The sequence below is a fragment of the Rattus rattus genome, chromosome 3 (genome assembly GCF_011064425.1).
Source record: "Rattus rattus isolate New Zealand chromosome 3, Rrattus_CSIRO_v1, whole genome shotgun sequence".
In the NCBI taxonomy this organism is placed as follows: domain Eukaryota; kingdom Metazoa; phylum Chordata; class Mammalia; order Rodentia; family Muridae; genus Rattus; species Rattus rattus.
In genome coordinates, this window is record NC_046156.1 from 158,314,900 (window position 1) to 158,338,482 (window position 23,583).

Below are 23,583 nucleotides of genomic sequence, written 5' to 3' on the forward strand. Positions count from 1 at the left end.
CCAAACCTTGAGATTCTTAAATGCCACTACCTCAGAATTAAAGACACATAACAAAATTGCAGCTTCATTTACCTGTATTTGTAGTGACTTCCCCAGGATATTCTAGACTGCAGCTTCTACTAGTTCAGAATATAATGATCTTTCACGTATCCAAGAATCCTCTTCAGTTGGCTGTGTGGTCCCAGTACGTGTGGTGCCCCTTGACACACATTTTCCTCTAATTCTTTCTCTTCATTCTCCATGGGACTCTTCAAGCTCACCCTAATGTTTGTATGTGGAACTCTGCATCAGCTCCAATGAGTTGCTATATAAGGTCTTTCCAATGATGGTTATACTAGACTTAGGTCTCAGAAAATTCTGCAGGCAGGATAGGTCGAAAGTGTTTTGGCTGGGTTGATGTATCAATTCTTCCACTTGAGGCGTTGCCTTATTACAGAAGATGGCAAGTGTACGCCATTTTTAGGAAGTTTTCTAGGGTTACTCTTATCGGTTCCATGAAGTTTTCACTGCACTAGGTTTCTACACTCCCCCTGAAATTCTCCCCAATTCCAGTCAATTCTCTCAGTATTTCTTCCCTCCCACCCACCCATCCACTTGGTTCCCACATCCCTCCCAGTCTGCCAGGGAAATCTATTCTATTTTCCCTTCCCAGGGATATCCTTAAGCCTGTAGAGACTGAGCTAGATTCTCTGCATGTATATTATTGCTGACTAGCTTGATTCTTGTAAGGTAACTTAAAGTGAAGGCCGGGGCTGTCTTTCCCATTTTCCCTGTGTGTTGTGTGGGACCCTTTTCTTCCTTTTAAGTTGTCTAAACCAATCTTGATGTGATGGTATGTGACCGCTCTTATTGGGGCTTGTTACGCTGAATTTAGTAGAAGGGAGGGAGAGAGAAATTTCACTTAGAATGTAATATAGGAAACAAGAATTAAAAACTTATTCAGTAATCATTTATCATCCTACATACAAAATCTTCATTATCCTAGCCACATTTACCTCCTGCCAACATCTATACTGACATTCCTTTCAAACAAATTCCTTTCAACAACTCCTGAATGTGATGTTGTTTACCTCTTTCTTTTTTTATTGGATTTTTTTTGTTTTACATTTCAAATGTTATCCCCATTTCCAGTTTCCCATCCACAAACCTCCATCTCATCTCCCCTCCCCCTTCTTCTTTGAGGGTGCCCCCTCAAATACCCATACCTTCCTGCCCTCACTGATATTCCCTTTCACTGGGGATTCCAGCCTTTACAGGACCAAGGTCTTCTCTTCCCATTGGTGCCCAACAAGGTCATCATTTGCTACATATGAAGCTGGAGTTATGGGTCTGTCCATGTGTACTCCTGGGGACTCTTAGTCCGTGGGAGCTCTGGTTGGTTGGTATTATTGTTCTCATGGAGTTGCAAACCCCTTCAGCTCCTTCAATCCTTTCTCTAATTCTTCCAATGGAGACCCCATTCTCAGTTCAATGGTTGGCTGCTAGCATTCACCTCTGTATTTGTCATGCTCTTCAGAGCTTCTCAGGAGACAGCTATATCAGATGGAGATGAGAGAGCTTCTGTTTTGAGAATGGATTCTGTGGCTGATGAGGAAGTCCCTATTGGTTTTATTATTGCCTAACAAGAGCTAGGAGTGACATAGTATCTGAAACACATTAGACAATCCACACTGGAAAGACTTTGTGGTTTAATTAGAGAAAATCTGGAAAAATTTGAGTAAGGGTGACCTTATTGGAAGATCAGCAGTCTCAGGTAACCTGGATCCTGAATCTCTCACACACTGAGCCACCAACCAGGAAGCATACACCAGGTGATGTGAGACCCTCAACATATATACAGCAGTGGAATGCTAGATTTGGACTAAGAAAAGATGTAGAAAAACCTCGAGTGGGGATGTCTGGTGGGGTGGGGGTAGGGGCATTCTCTTGCAAATGGGGGTCAGGGTAGGAGGAATGAGGTATGGGTTGTGGAACAGTCAGAGGGCAGACCTGGATGGGTGTAAAGTCTGGACTTTAAAAAAGATTAAAGAATAAAATAACAGCTAGAAAAAAATTGTTTAAAATTTGATTATTCACTGGATATTTTAAGAGAACTAAAATGTTTAAAACAATTATCCTGTACTTACATTGGCTTAAAATATTTCATGGTAGCAGAACAATGTCTTTGACTTATTTTGTCACAAAGCTTGAATCTCTGTTGGAAAACCAGTGCAAGAAAGAAAGGCTGGGTCCTCAAACAACATATATTGCTTTATCTTTGTATATTATAACATAAATTATTCAAGAAACCATTAAGTATTCCTCCCAAAATGAATATCTTAGTTTCTAGTTATGAGAGCTGAAGCTTCTCCAACAGGTAATAGTTTTTGAAAAGCAGAGAGAAAGTTATATGTTATATTTAATTAAACATGGATTAGAGAATCCCCTCCTTGAATTAACATCAAGACATATTTAAAAAGAAACAAAGACCATAACAAATATAATGTTCCTTTTTACTTTTTTGAGATTATTATTACAACATTTTCCTTTCCTTTTCTTGCTCTATACCTTCCCATACAACCACCACATTCCCCCAAATCCATTGTCTCTTTTTTAAATGGTTACTGCATACATATATGTACTTACTTGCCTTGCCATCAACTACTAATCTTAAAAGAATCAGTACCTGCTTACCCAGGAGCATCAAGAACCAAGTAAATGTAAGAAATGTTAATAAATACATAAATGATCTAGGAACTGATAATACCTTCATCAATCTTATCATTGGAATTATGTTACACTCTCACTTTACAGACTTTCCCCATGCTCCATGAAGTCATTTAGTTTCTAACTCTCTGTGGTTCTTGGCATTTACAGTATTCTAAAGATTCTAGGTTTTGTGTGCTTCTAAAAGTCCAAAATCTAAATATTATAAATATTTAGGAAAACAGAGGAATGTTAGAGGAAGAAATGAGAGCAAAGGAGGTGTGTGTGTGTGTGTGTGTGTGTGTGTGTGTGTGTGTGTGTGTGTGTGTGTGTAGAGTCAGGGAACACCAAATGCTCAAGTCCAAGTGGGTTAAGGACCTCAAAATAAAACCAGATACACTGAATCTAATAGAAGGGAAAGTAGGAATGAGTCTTGAATCATTGGCATAGGGGGCAATTTCCTAAACATATCTCCAAGGGCTCATGATCTAAGATTAAGAATTGATAAGTGGGACCTTATGAAACTGTAAAGCTTCTGAAAGGCAAAGAACATAGTCAATAAGACATATCAGCATCCTACAGATTGAGAAAAAATCTTCACTAACCCCGTATCTGATAGAGGGTTAGTATCCAAGATATTTAAAGAACACAAGAAGCTTACCATCAAAGAAAAAGGAACTTGAACTTTCCATCATATAGAGACTTGAATGAATAGAATGTCATAGAAAACTAATCTTTATTAGTTACATTTCAGGGATCTATTTCTGCATTCTATGTATCAGGGAAATAGTAGCACATATTGCTTATATGATGTGAAACAGTTCATCCAGTTTTGTGATTTGTGATGAAGTTTTTTTTATAAGAGATTAAAAGCATGCTAAAGTCAGTAAGCCAAAGGAAATAACACATTTATATCATGATCTGTCACAATATAAATATTTTGGGAACAATAATATTACATATAAAATGTGTATAAAACTTTACTTTCCTTACATAGTGAATGCGATTATAGGTAGCTGATTAAGAAGTATATAGCATATAGCCAATATTTGTTTTACTTTAAATGCAAATGATGATCCAAAATAATATACTCTTCTCTGTTTCTAGTAACTTTAATTGTTGTCCCACAATGACAATGAGTTTGCTTGGTGTTTGTCACTATCAGACACACAACAAGACTAGCCAGGTTCACATTCTAAAAACGAGGTCTCTCTTAAAGCAACTCCAACATAAAAGCTCCAGGAATTGAAAGACTCCAAACAACAATGCATTGTCCTGGGGGACTGAGTTTTGACGTCTCAGATACAACAGAATACGCAATTACATTCAGTCATGATTATTCTCAGGTTTAATTTCTTCTTGACAATTTCTAAAAAGAAAGAAACAAGGAATAACCTTTTCCAGACCTCTGATAGTAAATTTTTTTAAAGAATCTGTAATTTTTGTGTCCAAAATACTTAAATTCTTTAGTTAACTGTCATATCTTAATCCCAATTTCTCTTCTATTTCAAATAAGAAGAGTTAAATAACTCTGAGTAAGAAAGTGAAATTTTCCTCCTCAATGTCTTGTTTCTTAAATCCCATGTAAACATTGCACTCCACAATTAATTCTCTTCTGACTGTGTAAACAAAAACAGAAGCAACTTTTACTGGGAACATTTTCTTTTTTGTCCTCAATTAAATGATTCTAAAGTAACACAAAATCCATTACAGGAGGCTCACCCAACATCCTAAGACTAAACAATAGGCTAAGGTAAGTTTGTAAAAAGAATAGAAAAGCTGTTTTCCATTATTCCCTTCATAATGAGTTTCTTTAGCAAGAGTTAAATTTCTTAAAAATCAAAGACAAAGTGAAAACAATTGATATTCAGGGATTGGATCATGGAAAGTTGTTGAGCATCTATGGCAATCATAAAGACATTTGAACAAAGTAATTTTGCATATTTTTACTTTATATTATCTGGATTATTCTTGGAGTATCAATAGAAGTAGGAGAAAAAGTCTTTTTATTTGTATTATAATTTAATTCAACACTAGTTGGTGGTGTTGCATTTCATAAATATATATAATGCATTTAGTCATCTTCAATATCATATTACATATTATTGACCTTCTATATCTATAATTATTTACTGCCATCTACTAACTCTATTGTTTTCTTTCCCTTTTATTTCTTTATTATTGTTAGATCTCTATATACTTATGCAACTACAAATGTGACCTGCTATATCCATTTAATGATGTGTGTGTGTGTGTGTGTGTGTGTGTGTGTGTGTGTGTGTGTGTGTGTTCAGGGCTGACCAGTTGGAAGTGGATAGCAAATAAGGAGTTCTTTCCTAGAGAGGAGGGATTCCTAATTTCTCATTATTTATTAATTAGATATAGTTTTCCGTTTATGGGAAAAATTCTTGTAAAATTTCCTACATCTATACTATGTTACTGAGATTTCATATGTATAGCTTCTTTAAATAAAAGTTACAAACTTGCAATACATGTCCTGGTTCTCTAGATCTTACAATCTTTCTGCCTCTTCTGTATTGTTTCTTGAAGCTTAGGCATAGGGTTTGTGTTGTAGATGAATTAGTTGGGATTCGGAACATAAGTTGTTATTCTCTGCCTTTTTACAAGTTATGTAATTTTGTAAAGGTCTGTTTCTACTGCAAATGGATGCTTCTTTATGAGGTGAGAGCTACACTTAACTGTAGGTATTAGGATAAGTTTTTAGCATGCCCTTGCGAATTGTATAGTCTGGTAAAATCATAGTGTTAGGTGCTTCTCTAAATTCCATGGACTCCTCAGCCATGGACAGCTGCTTAGGTTTATAGTTTTAAACAGAAATGTCCTACTTTCCAGAGGTATTTAACTCTGATTTGCTTATCTCCAGGACATAAAAAACATATTTAAAGTCTTATTGATTTTTTGTATGATTTTGATTTATTTATTTTGATTGATTTTCTCCTCTACTTATTGAATTAAAGTGAGATAGCTACTAAGTGAATACATTTTAAACAACTCCAAAATGCAAAATGTTTTTTATATTTCCCAAAGGATCATAGCATTCTGTACTTTGATCATAATGCCCCCTTGAACTTAAATTCCATAATCCCAGATAATATTCATTCAATGACAATAATGTATTCTATGCCAAAGGATCATCCTCATCATAGTAAAGTGTTTTATTCCTTGATGGATTGCTACTCAGAACTATTCTAACTATGACTAAATCTACCAAAAAAAAGTATAGAATTTCCATGCTGAAAGGGATGTCTTTAAAAAGTAAACTCCCAGTTCTTGTTTCTACAAATAATTGGCATTTGTAATGAATCTACAAAATGAAGGAGAGTTCCTTGTTATTCCAACAGCAAATTAATTGTTGGCTTGAGTTGTTTTCTCTTAGACAAAGTGTGGTTTTGTGAGTTCATTACCATTTTATTAGGAAGGAAACTTATAACCCACTTTCCATGACAAAAACACGTGTCATTGATCACCACAACTATAGATATCATCCCCTCCTTTGCTTTGAGGTTTAGAGTAGTCACTCAACCAAAACGAAATTTTCTATTGATATAAGAGACCTGTTTTACATACAGTGTATTTTACTATAAACAATATCTAAAGAGGTAGATGTCAAATACATTTCCTGACTTCCCACCCTTCAAATCTTTCAGGTTTAAGATTTGAATGATACCTTCTCAATATACTTAGAAGTATATTTAAGTGTGTTGTTATTTCTCTAAGTACTTAGATCCATTGTTGCCTGATCTAATAAGTTTTGTATTTCAACTTCACTTGTGGGCAGTCAAAGTTAAGTAGATATTTAGGTTTAAACCAATTAGAACATCTGTCTGTATATTGAACTAGGAGACTGCAATCATAATCACAAGTAAGTACACTTGTTTTAGATCAAAAATCCATTACATAGAGCCTTGCATGGAGATTTCTATCTTTTTTGATTTATGAAAAGTTTTCTTAGGAAAAAAAATCAATAGTGGGATAATATAAGAAGAGGAAAAGGAACAAGGAGAAGGTAAGAGTAGTTTCCAGTAAAACTGAAAATAGTAGTATGTATTCACCTTTTTATGAGTGCTGATACTTTATTTGCAAAAATGACTATGTAATTATTAGGTGTCTGCCTAATATATGAGGAGCCAGAAGATGGTGCATGATTTTCTGAGATGGAGTTAAAGATGACTGTAACCCATCATGTGACTGATGGAAATTGTTCTAGAATCCTTTAGGACAGTAGCCAGTGCTCATGATTGCTCAGACGTCTCTAAGGCTTCTGTTCAACTTTTTAACCAGTTTTAGTATTATCATTTACACATGTTCTTTCCTATTATGTTGATAGATCACACATCAAGAGTTAGAACAAAGTGAGAAAGAGCCCAGGTCTACAGGCTGTAACATGAACTCAGGTTTGTCTCATCTACTCTCCACTGAGACATTTAAGAGGTGACTCATGAGATAAAAAGAAACTCAGATTCAGATTTCTGTCTAAATCCTTCTGTTCATTTTGATTTCAATGACGTTTATGTATTAGATCATGATCAATACTGAAAGACCTGTAAGCACCCATTGTCCTTTAGATCTACTCAGCTATTCCTTTTCTAAATCCTGCACACACAGAGCTTCCTTTGTCAAAGCCCTGTCCCAAATAATTGAATGTTGTCAAATGCCTGAGCATCTATAACTGCACATACAGTATTGTGTATTTTAACCCTCACTACTTTTTCTCACATAAACTGCATGCCCAGATTCACATGACTGAGGAGGCCCTTCTGACTTTCACTTTTAATTTTAAGTAGGATTTGTCCTGTCTTCTCAACATAATAATGTAGCAAATTCAAAAGCAAATAGCCTCTGATTTGTGCTCCAACAATTCTCAATTAGTTAAAATGAGTTTCTACACCAATATATAAGACTCCATAGCACTGTGCTTTGAAGATTTGCCATTCAAAACCAGTCCTGGTCATGTCTTGTGACTTGGTAAAAGAGGAACAACTTGGCTGCATATTTCACTTCTACTTTAATTTTAAAATGTTTCATGACTGTTTCATCTTTGTCTGTGTATCCCAATGTGCTCAAAGACATTTAAATTTGAGAGATGTTATTTAAGTTTCAATATGATGATATTTGAAGTTGTAGCAATATTACCTTTAACTTTGTAGGATAAATATGTCTCTTAGTGATCTCCAGAGCTCAGAGCTCTGACTAGCACTCTGAAATCAATATAGTACATCGATAAGGGATATTTGGCAGAATCTCTTAATTTAAGATCTCCTTTAATGGTATTATAATCAAGGGATAGAGAAATGTCAATTTAGTGCAACCACTGAATGTACACTCTTTTGAAACATTAATGGTGGTGAAGCAGTTTTGTCTTTTTGTTGAAGGCGATGGCAATAATCACGGCTATCCTAGTATGCACTAACCAGGCATGCTCTTCCACATTCATAGTCCTAGTATTTGGGAGCCTGAACCAAAAATATAGCAAATCCAAGGTCAAACTTGGCAACACTTTTACTTCAAGACGAGCCTGAGCTATATAAAGACTCTTTGTATAACACTATCAGTAAAATGTTCTTCTGATGCCAAGTGATATAGAGTTAAATTTGGGTCATAATCTTCAAAGTAACAATTCAAAATATGATAACCCCCAATACACAAATCTTAGATGCTGACAATGCTTGAAATCTGATGTCGTGGGAAGATTGCAGCATGAGACAGAGCAGCAAGAGCTGGGTCATTTTGTCTTCTACGACATACCTATCCTATATGTGACTAGACACATAGTAGCTCCCTTTTAGAGTGTGTATTATAGCCTTCTTGTTTAGTATTTCAGAATAATTGGTTTTATGTCAACTTGGCACAAATTGGAATCGCTTGAGTAGGGAGCCTTATGTAACGAACTGTCCTAATTCCCTTAAGTGATGTGGAAGTCCCCATCTCGATTAATTTTTCATAACACATTTTCTGGTAGCAGTCTAGGTGTTAAAGGGATGACAGAAAGAAAATGAGTCTATTGGCGGGATTCCCTCTTACCACTAAGCTGGTTTACTTAGTTGCTGCTGCTGCCACAGAGTCCTTTCTTGATCCCAGAACCAGCATCTCCAAGCAGCATTTGGACCAGGGACCAGTGGCTCTCCAGGAACATTCCAACTGCTCTCTCTCCTGAATTACAAGTACCAGAAACAGCTTATTCTCATCTGTTTTTTCCCTCACTTCCCTTTATATTGTATAAAAATAATAATATCAAGGACTATGAATCATCTCAGATCTCATAGTGCCTGCAAATCATACTTTTCTGACTTTCTGGTGGCTAATGGGAAACACAAGATTCTTAAGACAGACATTTTATAGTGAAAATTCACAGCAGTGAAAAAAGAAATATTTTAGATCCAATTTCTAAACTACAACATGGGTTGAAATTTATGTATCTTTGACTTACTCACACAATGAGCAAATGGATCTTCTCCTCAAAAGGCGTGAGCGAAGGAAAATGGAATAGAGGGAGTTTAGGATGTAATTTAAATAGCAGCTTATTTTGTTTGAACTTGAAATAAGTATTAAGAAATATTTTATCACATTCACAGTTGGTCTGGTAAACTTAAGAACAGTGAGAACCTTTGGCTTTTAGAAGATTCTGAACTGATTATGGCAACCATGGATATGACCAAAATATATTGTATTCTCTTATGGAATTTACAAGATCCAAGAAGCAGAGATGTTTAATGACTTCAGACATGAAAATTGTTTGTCTTCAGCAATGAGAACCTCATATACTTAATCTGGCTCAAAACTATGTTGTCCATGAAGGTTACATTAGTTAAATCTATGTATCAGTTTATTGAATTAGTGGCTATTGATAGATAGGAGATATTAGATGGAGATATGATAGATAGGGGAATAAATAGAGATGGATTCATGGATGAGCCCAAACACAGACAAACAGACAGACAGACATATGAATTAAAGCAGAGATAAATAAGACATAGTTTAAGCTACATTTTTGGAGAACCAACTGTATATAATTGGGCTTATCTTTCCAAGTGTTATACTGGACTAAGAAGCCTGGGATTCTCTTATCACAAGTCTAGAGAAAATGATAGCTTAGAGAGAAGAAAAATGATTTTAGGTTGCTCCTTGGAAGTTAGCTGTCTCCTGTGAGATGGCTTCATCATTCTGAGGCAAACCAAAGTGGCTACACCAAACAGATTGACAAAAACAAAAAAGGACTTCATGTGGGGAAGTATAATCAGCTTGGCTGCTAGGTTTCAGTTTCATGATTTTTCTTCTGTCCCTGTTATGCCATTCATGTCTCATTTTCACTGATAAATGAACTAACGTTCATGTAGCAACCTAAGAGGCTGTGAATTAGACTGATCTAATTTGGTAGCTCTAAAGAGAAAGTCTTTAGTGGGATTTCTGACTGCACAAATTCTCCATGCAAAGAAGGATACAATTATTTAAAAGATAATCCATTTGGATTTGATCCTGTTTTGAGCTAAATATGCCAGACTTATTTTTGTCATTATCTTTGCTGATGCAAAATAGAAAGAGCTAGCCAATCTTCCCAGTGTTTGTGCTGTTTGTTTCCTGATAATATCCTGCATCTGGCGATTTCCAGTTTCTACGAATTTCCTTCATTTTGTAACTTCTTCAGAATCACTTATGTGATAGTTCCATGGGAGATGAGTATAAATTGTTCTATTCCCCAAGAAAGGAATTCCTGGTTTTCATTACCAAGAAGCTTCCTATAATTATTTGTGAATTCAACTTATTTCAGTTTTTTTCCCCTGCAGGATAGTATTTCTTCTAAGATTTATTTTGAGTCTTTCGTATGTGCATCTCTCTATGTGGGGCATGGGCACTCGTGAACCCAGTTATCCAGGGAACATGCCAAATCCAATGGAGCTGGAGTAATAGGCAGTTCAAAGATGCCTGGTGTGGTCATTAGGAACCAAGCTCTAATTCTCTGGAAAAGGAGCAAATCATCTCAAGCTCTAGGCCATCACTTTAGGACCATTGCTGCAGCATTCTTGATACTGATTTACCCAACATTGTTACTTAAAAAAAACAAACTTATTTTAAATGTGCCTCTAAAGAATTCATCACAATCCTATTTTAAAATGTTCACACTTAACACACAGCGAAGTTCTTTTAATCAATGACACTAAAGCAATAGCTATAGTTACCAATGAAAAAAATTCATACAAGAGGATTCTGTACCAATGTTTTTCTGCTATATGACAGTACAGGTAGTCTACCATTATTAGTAATCCTTGTCTCTTACCTCTGACATTATCATCGTGGCCACTGGCATGTCTGAAAGTTGACTATCTATGAAGTGCAGCTCACTAGGCAACAAAGTTTAGGGAGAAAACTGATCAGATTCAACAACATAAACAGACTTAATATGACTGTGCAAGACTATATTATGAGGACTCAGAAAACAGATATGGACAATATTTTAAGAGGCTAGAAACCGGCATGGCCTAGTTAGTGAGTGAGATCTACTATGAAAACATCAAAGGGTAAGAAATTAATTACTTAAAGAATAATTACATGTATTTTATTTGCCTAGCCATAGAAAGGAAAGGAGTATATTTTCATTTTTCAATCTTACAAAATTATTGGAATGGACATATGGATCAATGTAAAAATAATTACTGTGCAAGTTTGAGAGCTTGAGTTTATATACCTATAGCCTTGACTGGTCTGGAGCTCAGTGGTACAGTATTTGTTTTACATGCCTGAAGACCTAGATTCAATTGTCTTATTCAAATTTGTTTATTTTAATTTAATCTTATTTTATTTTATTATTGTTTTTAGTTTTTAGATTCCTGTTAGTTTTCTACTGGGTAAGAGCAAGAAAGGATGTATATTTGGGGTGGTAGAGGCAAGATGTGGAGAATGTGAGGGGAGCTGGGGAGGAAAAACCAGAATGAAAACATTGTATTCAAAAAGTTATTTCTGAAACAAAGAAACAAACAAGGATCCTAGAACCCTAGTAAAGCAGGACATGATAAAACATGTCTCTAATCTCATCAGCCTTTCATTGAGATAGGAGGATAGCATGCAGAAACAGGAGCATCCCTAAAGTTCACAATGTTGACATGTGTACACAACATTCATAACTACTCACCCCACTACAGGAACACATACATGCACTTACAGGTGCATCATCACACATGCACATTATACACATATGCATACACACACACGTGATGCACACACATTAAACATACACAAATATAATGCACAAATAATTTCTTCAATGTTGAAAGGTGTTCTAAACTCTTGTGTATCAGATTATGAAACTCCACATGATTTTTAGCTAAAAATTTTGATAGAAGCCTAAAAGAAAGTTGATTATAAGAATTTTATCTACCACATATGAGTTGAAATCAATAAACAAATATCAACAAGGAAATGATATATAAGATTTATACTACTGTCAACTAGAGTTCTATGAATGTAGTGCTAATAATTTTGTAGGGAGGAAAATCAAAAATCCTGAAATGACTGTAATTGTCACTTTGTCACATAATGAGGTTTTTTAGAAATATCACAATTTTTCTTCTTTTTCTGTATGATCAAATACTCAAGCGACCATGGAAAGAGGAACAGCTGAGATCAGCTCCTGAATAGTGTTAAATATATGAAAAATTCACTGAATTTAAAGGGAAAAAGATGTTTTGTATTGGATAATAAGATTACTTGTTCTTTCTTTTTCTCTGCAGGGAGATATTATTTTTCTAGAAGATAATACTATTTAATATTTGTTCTAAAAAGAGGCACTTGCTCTACCCAGAAAGATTGCTCACTACAGAAATACTTTGAAAGATATTATAAGACAAAGTTTAAAAAGCAATGAAAATACACATACAAACCATGCACAGTGTAAGCTTTCAAACAAGGCTAATACATATTTAAAAAGCTATGTATTATAGTATGGACAATCTATTTTGTCATACATGACTTATTTCATTAATGCAAATATTCATATTTATACAAATGCATGCATACATTATGTATTAAATTGGCCTAATTACTTATAACATTATGACAGAAACTATGGCTATCATACATGCATATATTCATTTTTGTAAAATGTGTGCATAGACTATAGCTATCTGGTTAGTAATTAAAGTAGATTTAAGTGAGAAATAAATATTGCTGATGAATGGAGAATTATTCAAATGACTGTACATCATATCTGAAGGGAATTTTCAAGCTCTCTCTCCCTCCCTCCCTCCCTCCCTCCCTCCCTCCTTCCCTCTTTTCATTTTCTTTCTTCTTGGTCAGGAAGTCAGAAAATTGCATGCAAGAACTTTTACTTCACAGAACACAAACCATAAAGGAAGAATGTATGAGCTGCCTTGATATTTCTGTTGGGAACTGATATCATCTTCAGGAGAAAGAAGCTGTTCTATAAACCTGGAGCTCAGTTTTCTTCTCACCTACAAATTGTAGCCTGAAGCCCAAGGACACTGCTGGGTCTAGATACTTGTCTCTACTGCTGTTCTGGGATTCTTTATTTTTTTGTATTGTTCATAATTCTTAGTTTCCTTCCACATGATTTCTCCAAGGAATTCTAAGTTTATGTGCTTTATAAAATAAGTCACTTTAAAAAGGCTTATAAGCTCACTCAAATGTAAGAGCTAAATATATGTTAGCATAATCATAGCTATTCTCTTTTCTATAAATTTGCTATATCAAAAGAGGCCTTCATTCCCCTGAGATTTATGTTCTTGTTGTGTGTGTTCTGGCCATGGTTTGCTTAGGAATAACAGATAACTTTTATTTCAGTTCTAGGATCCTTCAGACTCTGTACAGTTGGTGAGTCTCAGATATTAATAGTCTATATAAGAATGTTCAGTTTGATTAATATGTCAAAACCCATGTTCCCATTATATAGTCCTCCTTTGATTTTGTAACATATCAATTGCAAGGAGAACTTTGTTATTTGTGTAGTCTTAGACACAAAGCTGAGAAGATATAAGAATTTTATTGCTAATAATTCAAAATATTAGTACATGATACCCTATGCATTAAATAGTATTCCAGATTCTACTTTCATAAAAGAAATTGTAATAACTGTAATTTCTCTCCAACATTTTTTATTTCTGTACTCAACATATTGTTACATTTGGTTTACTTTTATAAGAAACATGGTTTATAAACCTTGTTTTTCCAATTTGTAATATATTACTATAAATAATTATTTTTTGAAAGTTAATATCTTAAAGGGTAATATTTAATAAAGATGGAATAAGGAATATTATATAATTAATTTTTGAGAAGATAAGAAAACAGAGTATACGTTTGTCTTCAAGAAGCTGTATTTTAAAAAAAAAAATTTGAACTATGTTATTCAAGCCTGAGGCACATGCTCCTAACTTAGAGATGCTTTGTTAAGGAAACAGAGGATGAACTTTTTTAAGTATTATTTTATTTTGTTTTGTTTCTTGTTAACAAATGAACTCGGACTATCCACGTATGTTCAAACTCTAACTCTAAAACTTTTGCTCTCCGCAGACATTGTTAGTAAGGGTAAAGGAGAATATCTGAAACAACTTGGTTCCTTTGAGCAACTCACTGGCACACGACTCACTGCCAGTCTATGTCATTTCTTTACTCTTGAACTTTTTGTGTCAGTTGTTCTTTTTCCTCCAGCTAGGTGTTTGTTTGTTTTCCTATTTGAGGTTTTGTTTGCTTTTCCTGATATAAGATTAATTTTAGTACAAAAATATTTTTGCACATCATTTTCTAAACTTGATCACCTCGCAAATCCTTATTTGATTTCTTGAACTTAAAATGTCAGGTGTAAGGAAAGTTGTAATGTCAATGACATTGTGTTTTAAGTATGTGTGTTTGGGGTATCTGGAGCATATCACATTTTTAGTAGCTTTCTCATTGTTAACTTTGGAAAACTGATCATCTTTGGCTTGTTAGGATCTTCATAGTTGCAGTACAGTTTACAAACTCAGCACCAACTCCATGGAACTCCCGGATTACAAAACTAAATGAAATATTTTGATGGTAAATAATCAAGTCGGGGCATGTGGGTTTGGATTCTGTATGGTTTATGTGAACCAACATTGCGGAATTTAGTTTCAAAAGATCATACTAACCCTAACTTAACAGCACATCTGAGAGCTCTAGAACAAAAAAGAAGCAAACTCAACCAAGAGTGCTAGAAGGCAGAAAATAGTCAAACTCAGGGCTGAAATCTACAGAATAGAAATAAAGAGAACAATTCGAAGAATCAGCAAAACCAAAAGCTGGTATTTTGAGAGAATCAACAACATAGATAAACCCCTATACAAACTAACTAAAGGTACCAGAGGCAGTAGCCAAACTAACAAAATCAGAAATGAAAAGGGAGAGATAACAACAGAATTGGAGGAAATTTAAAAAATCATCTGATCCTACAGCCTATACTCAGCAAAACTGGAAAATGTAGATTAAATGGATGGTTTTCTAGACAGATACCACATACCAAAGTTAAATCAAGAGCAGGCAAACTTTTTAAACAAACCCATATCCCAAAGGAAAATAGAAGTCATTAAAAACCTCCCAACCAAAAAAAAGTCCTGGGTCAGATGGCTTTAGTTCAGAATTCTACCAGACTTTCAAAGAAGACCTAACACCAATATTCCTCAAACTATTCCATAAAATAGAAACCGAAGAAACATTGCCTAATTCAGCCTATGAAGCCACAATTACTCTGATACATAAACCATAAAAAGACGCAACAAACAAAAAAGAACATCAGACCAAACCGCTTCTGAATATCGATGCAAAAATACTCAATAAAATTCTCACAAACTAAATCCAAGAACATATCAATACCATCATTCAATATGATCAGGTAGACTTTATCCCAAGGATGCAACTTTGGTTCAATATGCAAAAATCCATTAATATAATCCACCATATAAACAAACTCAAAAAGATCACATAATCATCTTCATAGATGCATAAAAAGCATTTTACAATATACAACACCCCTTTTTGTTAAAAGTATTAGAGAGACCAGTAATTCAAGGCCCACACTTAAACATAATAAAGGAAATTTACTGCAAACCAATAGTCAATATCAAATTAAATGAAGAGATACTTGAAAATACCCCACTAAAATCGGGGAGAAGACAAGGATTCCCACTATCTCCATATCTATTCAATATAGTAATCAAAGTACTAGCTAGAACAATAGCACAACAAAAAGAGATCAAGGGGATACAAATTGGCAAAAAAAAAAAATTAAAAGTATCATTATTTATATACATGAGTGTCCCCAAAAATTCTCTTTGAGAACTTCTCCAGCTGATAAACAAATTCAACAAAGTGGCCAGATATAAAATTAACTCAAATAAATCAGAAGGCTTCCTTCATACAAATGATGAACAGTCTGTGAAACAATTAGGGAAACAATTCCCTTTACAATAGCCACAGACAATATAAAATATCTTGTAACACTAACCAAACACGCGAAAGACCTTTATGATAAGAACTTCAAGTCTCTCAGAAAAGAAATCAAAGAAGATCTCAGAAAATGGAGAGATTTCCCGTGCTTATATATTGGCTGAATTAACATAGTAAAAATGGTCATCCTACAACAAAAGGAGATCAAGGGGAAACAGATCGGAAAAGAAGAAGTCAAAATATCACTATTTGCAGATGATATGATAGTATATTTAAGTGATCCCAAAAGTTCCACCAGAACTACTAAAGCTGATAAACAACTTCAGCAAAGTGGCTGGGTATAAAATTAACTCAAATAAATCAGTAGCCTTCCTCTACACAAAAGAGAAACAAACCGAGAAAGAAATTAGGGAAATGACACCCTTCATAATAGACCCAAATAATATAAAGTACCTCGGTGTGACTTTAACCAAGCAAGTAAAAGATCTGTACAATAAGAACTTCAAGACTCTGAAGAAAGAAATTGAAGAAGACCTCAGAAGATGGAAAGACCTCCCATGCTCATGGATTGGCAGGATTCATATAGTAAAAATGGCCATTTTACCAAAAGCGATCTACAGATTCAATGCAATCCCCATCAAAATACCAATCCATTTCTTCAAAGAGTTAGACAGAACAATTTGCAAATTCATCTGGAATAACAAAAAACCCAGGATAGCTAAAACTATCCTCAACAGTAAAAGGACTTCAGGGGGAATCACTATCCCTGAACTCAAGCAGTATTACAGAGCAATAGTGATAAAAACTGCATGGTATTGGTACAGAGACAGACAGATAGACCAATGGAACAGAATTGAAGACCCAGAAATGAACCCACACACCTATGGGCACTTGATTTTTGACAAAGGAGCCAAAATCATCAAATGGAAAAAAGATAGCATTTTCAGCAAATGGTGTTGGTTCAGCTGGAGGTCAACATGTAGAAGAATGCAGATCGATCCATGCTTATCACCCTGTACAAAGCTTAAGTCCAAGTGGATCAAGGACCTCCACACCAAACCAGACACACTCAAACTAATAGAAGAAAAACTAGGGAAGCATCTGGAACACATGGGCACTGGAAAAAATTTCCTGAACAAAACACCAAAGGCTTATGCTCTAAGATCAAGAATCGACAAATGGGATCGCATAAAACTGTAAAACTTCTGTAAGGCAAAGGACACTACTGTTAGGACAAAACAGCAATCAACAGATTGGGAAAAGATCTTTAACAATCCTACAACAGATAGAGGCCTTATATCCAAATATACAGAGAACTCAAAAGTTAGACCGCAGGAGACAAACAACCCTATTAAAAATGGGGTTCAGAGGCTAAACAAAGAATTCACAGCTGAGGAATGCCGAATGGCTGAGAAACACCTAAAGAAATGTTCAACATCTTTTAGTCATAAAAATGCAAATCAAAAACAACCCTGAGATTTCACCTCACACCAGTGAGAAATGGGTTAAGATCAAAACTCAGGTAACAGCAGATGCTATGAGATGTGGAGAAAGAGGAACACTCCTCCATTGTTGGTGGGGTTGCAGACTGGTTTTAACCATTCTGAAATCAGTCTGGAGGTTTCTCAGAAAATTGGACATTGAACTGCCTGAGGATCCAGCTATACCTCTCTTGGGCATATACCCAAAAAGATGCCCCAACATATAAAAAGACACGTGCTCCACTATGTTCATGTGCCTTATTTATAGCCAGAAGCTGGAAAGAACCCAGATGCCCTTCAACAGAGGAATGGATACAGAAAATGTGGTACATCTACACAATGGAATATTACTCAGCTATCAAAAAACAACGACTTTATGAAATTAAATGAGCAAATGGTTGGACCTGGAAAATATCATCCTGAGTGAGCTAACCCAATCACAGAAAGACATACGTGGTATGCACTCATTGATAAGTGGCTATTAGCCCAAATGCTTGAATTACCCTAGATGCCTAGAACAAATGAAACTGAAGACGGATGATCAAAATGTGAAGGTTCACTCCTTCTTTAAAAGGGGAACAAGAATACCCCTTGCAGGGAAGAGAGAGGCAAAATTAAAAACAGAGACTGAAGGAACACCCATTCAGAGCCTGCCCCACATGTGGCCCATACATATAGAGCCACCCAATTGTACAAGATGGATGAAGCAAAAGTGCAGACCGACAGGAGCCGGATGTGGATCGCTCCTGAGAGACACAGCCAGAAAACAGCAAATACAGAGGCGAATGTCAGCAGCAAACCTGAGAACGGGACCCCCGTTGAAGGAATCAGAGAATGAACTGGAAGAGCTTGAAGGGGCTTGAGACCTCATATGTACAACAATGCCAAGCAACCAGAGCTTCCAGGGACTAAGCCACTACCTAAAGACTATACATGGACTGACCCTGGACTCTGACCTCGTAGGTAGCAATGAATATCCTAGTAAGAGCACCAGTGGAAGGGGAAGCCCTGGGTCCTGCTAAGACTGAACCCCCAGTGAACTAGACTGTCTCGGGGAGGGCGGCAATGCGGGGAGGGTGGGGAGGGGAACACCCATAAGGAAGGGGGGAGGGGGAGTGGATGTTTGCCCGAAACCGGAAAGGAATAACACTTTCAAAATGTACATAAGAAATACTCAAGTTAATAAAAAAAAAAAAAAAAAAAAAAAAAAAAAAAAAAAAAAAAAAACATTACTCTTCAAAAACATGGAAAGAGCAATTCTCAAAATCATCTTGAAAGGCAAAAAATTCAGAATAGCAAAAACAATTCTTAACAATAAAGGAATGGCTGGGAGAATCACTGTCCCTGACCTCGAGTCCTCCTAAAGAACGCTAGTGACAAAAACTGCATTGTTCTGGTACAGAGACAGAAAGGTAGATCAATGGATTGAAGAGGCAGAAATAAAACCACACACTTACGCACACTTGATCTGTGACAAAGAAGTCAAAAATATACAATGGAAAAAACAAAGCATCTTCAATAAATGGTGCTGGTCTAACTGGATGTCTTTATGTAGAAAAATAAAACTAGAACCATATTTGTCACCATGCACAAAGCTCAAGTCCAAGTGGGTTAAGGACCTCAACATAAAACCAGATACACTGAATCTAATAAAGGGAAAGTAGGAATGAGCCTTGATCAGTGGCATAGGGGGCAATTACCTAAACAGATCTCCAAGGGCTCATGATCTAAGATTAAGAATTGATAAGTGCGACCTTATGAAACTGTAATGTTTCTGAAAGGTAAAGAACATAGTCAATAAGACATATCAGCATCCTACAGATTGGGAAAAAATCTTCACTAACCCCGTATCTGATAGAGGGTTAGTATCCAAAATATTTAAAGAACACAAGAAGCTAACCATCAAAAAAACCAAACAACCCAATTAAAAATGTGGTATAGAACTAAGTTGAAAATTCACAATAGAGGAATCTCAAATGGCTGAGAAGCACCTAAAGAAATGTTCAAAGTCTTTAGTGATCAGAGAAATGCAAATAGAAATGTCCCTGAGATTCCACCTTACAGCAGTCAGAATGGCTAAGATCAAAACCTTATGTGACAACACATGCTCGCAAGAATGTGGAGAAAGAGGAGCAAATCCCCATTGCTAATGGGATTGCAAACTGGTACAACCACTCTGGAAATCAATTTGGAGGTTCCTCAGAAAATTGGAAATGCACCTACATAAAGATACAGAAATACCACCCCTGGGAACATACCCCAAAGATTCCCCACCATGCCACAGGGGCACATGTTCCACTATGTTCATAGTGGCATTATTTATGATAGCCAGAAGCTTGAAACAACCCAGATGTCCCATGACAGAAGAGTAAATATAGGAAAGGTAGTTCATTTACACAATGGAATACTACTCAGGTACTAAGGATGAGGACATCCTGAGTTTTGCAGGCAAATGGATGGAACTAGAAAATATCATCCTGAGAAAGGTAACTCAGACCCAAATATAATGGACATGCACGGCATGTTCATTCTAGTAAGTGAATATTAGCCAAAAAAATTAAAGAAAGCCCAACCATACAGTACACAGGACTCAAAAAGGTCAACAAGCTGAAGAGCCCAAGTGAGGACACCTTAGTTCCACTTGGGAGGGATACGAAAGCAACCACAAGGGGGGAGGGGGGAAGAATGGAAGGAAAGGGGATGGGGTAGTGGTAGGGGAACATAATCTGGTATTGGGTGGTGGGGAAAAGACTTAAACCCTGAGGACAAGCAGAAAGAATGGAAACAGGCAATCTCAGTAGGAAGGAGGCTGGAAAGTCCCAGAGACATAGGGAGTGAAAGACTCTCAGGACTAAAAGGGGGGACCCAAGATGAAATGCCCTACAGGAAGAGGAATCTTATTGAGTCCACCTCTAGCAGAAAGACAGGGCATAAAGTGAGGGATGGGGTTCCTATTCCACAGGCAAAGCTGTGACCCATAATTCTTCCCATCTGAAAGAAATGCAGGAATAGAAGTGGAGAAGAACCTGAGGAAATGAAGGTTCAGAGACATGCCCAAAATGGGTTCCAGCTGAAGGGGAGGTCCCAAGACCTGACACCATTACTGAAGCTATGGGGTATACACAGAAAGGGACCTACCATGACTACTCTCCAAAAAACCCAACCAGCAGCTGAAAGAGTCAGATGCAGATATGTGTACCTAAGTAATGAACAGAAGCTGCTGACCCCTTTGGTTGAATTAGGGAAAAGCTGGAGGAAGCTAAGGAGGATGGCAACGCTGTAGGAAAATCAGCGGTCTCAATGAACCTGGACCCCTGTGATCTCTTAGACACTGGACACCAACCAGGCAGCATACACCAGAGCAGATGAGTCCTCCAACACATATGCAGCAGAGGACTCCAGAGACTGGGTTCTGCCAGAGAAGATGCACCTAACCCTCAAGAAACTGGAGGCACTGGAAATATAGAGTTCTTGTGGGCTGGAAGGGGTGAGGACATCCTTGTGGAGACAGGGGGTGGGGAGTAGGTGGGGGTAGGTATGAGATGTGGAACCCTGGCTGGTTGGACCAGGAGGGGCATAAAATCTGGACTGTAAGAATAAATAAACAAGTAAATTAAAACATTTTTTAAAATCTTAAACTCTCTAAATATTTAATAATCACTTGAGACAAATTTCTCCTTCTCGGAAAAATATAGATTTAAGACTGATAGATTTCCCAGTACTGAAAGTACTTCACATTGAAAAAACTATGAAAAACTCAAGTGGTATTGCTCTGCACACAGGTGGATTAGTAAAGGAAGACATACAGATATCTGGAGAAAGAGAGCTGTCAGTACAGGTCTGTGAGGCATGAAGGCCAAGCATGGAATATTTTTAAGGGGACAATGAAACTTATTTCTTCCTTTAAGTGGTGAAAATATTGTCGAAAAACTATTTTGCTCACTTTGTAGTTTCATTTGTGTTAGAGAATGTGCTGATTAAGACTAAGTAATTCTTCTTACACATGGCAGCACCAAGAACTTACTCAAGTAAGCGATCTGCTAGGCATCCGATTCTGTGCAGGGTCCTTTTGTGTCATTTCCCACAGCCAGCTTCTGCCCCCAGGTTGCAGCCCGTAGTCATTGTACTTGTTACTGTTCTGCAGACTGGTTCCCTTTTGTTCAGCATTTTTAGTCATCACGTTTCCCATATACAATGTAGGTTTGGCGTAGGAAATAGCATACTAGCAAGTGCTGAGCTCAATCTGAAGCACCATTATAAATCCAGAATCTAACTGGTGCAGAGGAAGTATTTGACACAGCATGGTGAGGCATGCCTTCAAACCCATAATTAGGATCCAGCAAAGACTTGTGGATCTCCCTTATGTCTGACAGGGCTGCACAGATAGAGTGTAGAACAGTCAAAGCTCTTCTATGATTTCTCTGAGAGGCTGTTTTCCACTGTGTACCACTTTTTCCTTCCTTTTCCATTTCCCTTTCTTGATGGCTGACTGGCATGGATGTCAATGTAACAGCTAGAAAGAACCAAAAACAAATAAATAAATCAGTGACAATACTGTATTTTTTCCTGTGAGAGAAAAGAGAGTGCCTCACTTCTCAAGTTTTAATTCACTAATATACTTACACAGAGTTTAAAAAAATAAAAGAATGGTTGTTTTTTAACCTCTATATTTTGTTTATTTTCTTATTATAATTCTAAAAACACTTCAAAATACAGCTGGTGGTACATTATTACTGTTTATGTAAGCATTCTAAAATAAATTGGTTTATTAATCAAGGAAAATCAAGATTGTGAATATAATCCCTGGAATTAAGTAGGCCAAGGCAGGTGAATGAATATGACCTTGGTGTGTGTGTGTGTGTGTGTGTGTGTGTGTGTGTGTGTGTGTGTGTGTGTAACTTAGGCAAGCCTGAAATACATGAGACATACTTCTAAAACAACAGTACCTTCAAATAAACAGTGAAAAACAAAACAAAAATCTTGGAAAGGAAAGAAAGACCCAAAATATAACAAAAAAGAAACCAAGCTACTAAAAACAATGTATTCCTAAGCCAAATTATCCCAATCATTTTAGGGAGTGTTGTTTAGTTTGGTTAAGGAATTAGTCAATAACCTCAGTCACAGCCTTTTACAGCTCCCATAGATCACCTGAAATGTGTTACTGTGCTGGCAGCATGAACTCATTTGAAGTTGTAAGTCTTCAATAAGAGAAATATTTTTTTCTTTGAGAAACATACACAGCATTCTAACTGCCTGTTTATCTTGAAACAGTAAAAATATTATTATTACCTGAAAATATCAAACCTATGAAAGCAGAGTTAACTATGGAAATTTCCTTGACAGCAGACCTGGAAAAGCTGCTGCTTGATAACAACATTGTAGCGTTTTTGTCATTTCAGTACTAATGACAAGGGCTGCTCCTAGCTGTTATCAACTGTTGCAGGCATGCAGGTCAGGCTGTTCAGTTTTGTCTCTGGGGTGTGTCATATGGATGTCACATGCTGCGTGTCTTACATCTCTCTCTCTCTTTCTCTCTCTCTCTCTCTCTCTCTCTCTCTCTCTCTCTCTCTCTCTCTCTCTCTCTGCTGTTGCTAGTGGAACTCTGTTTTCAAACTTATGGGGACCACTTTTACCTTTGAACACTATGTCTCAAGTTTGGAGAAATCTTCCAATATACTGAAAGCCAATAGATTTTTCTGGTTATAGTACAGTCTCTATTTGATTTAACCAGATTTCTTCCCTACAAAACATAAATTTATGTGTTTTGGGGATATTCCCCCTGTGATTAAAGTCCTCTCAGACATTTCTTCCTCCTTGTATTCCTCTGTTTGCTGAGTTCCTATGTAAGTGGTTTTAAAGTCCTTACAAGTCAAATCTGTCAGGTTGAACTCTCACACACATTGTATATTAGGGTTCTTTATTATATGGGGAAAGAATCTCTTTCATATATACTGAACCAAAAAATGTTACCCAAAGGATTATTTGC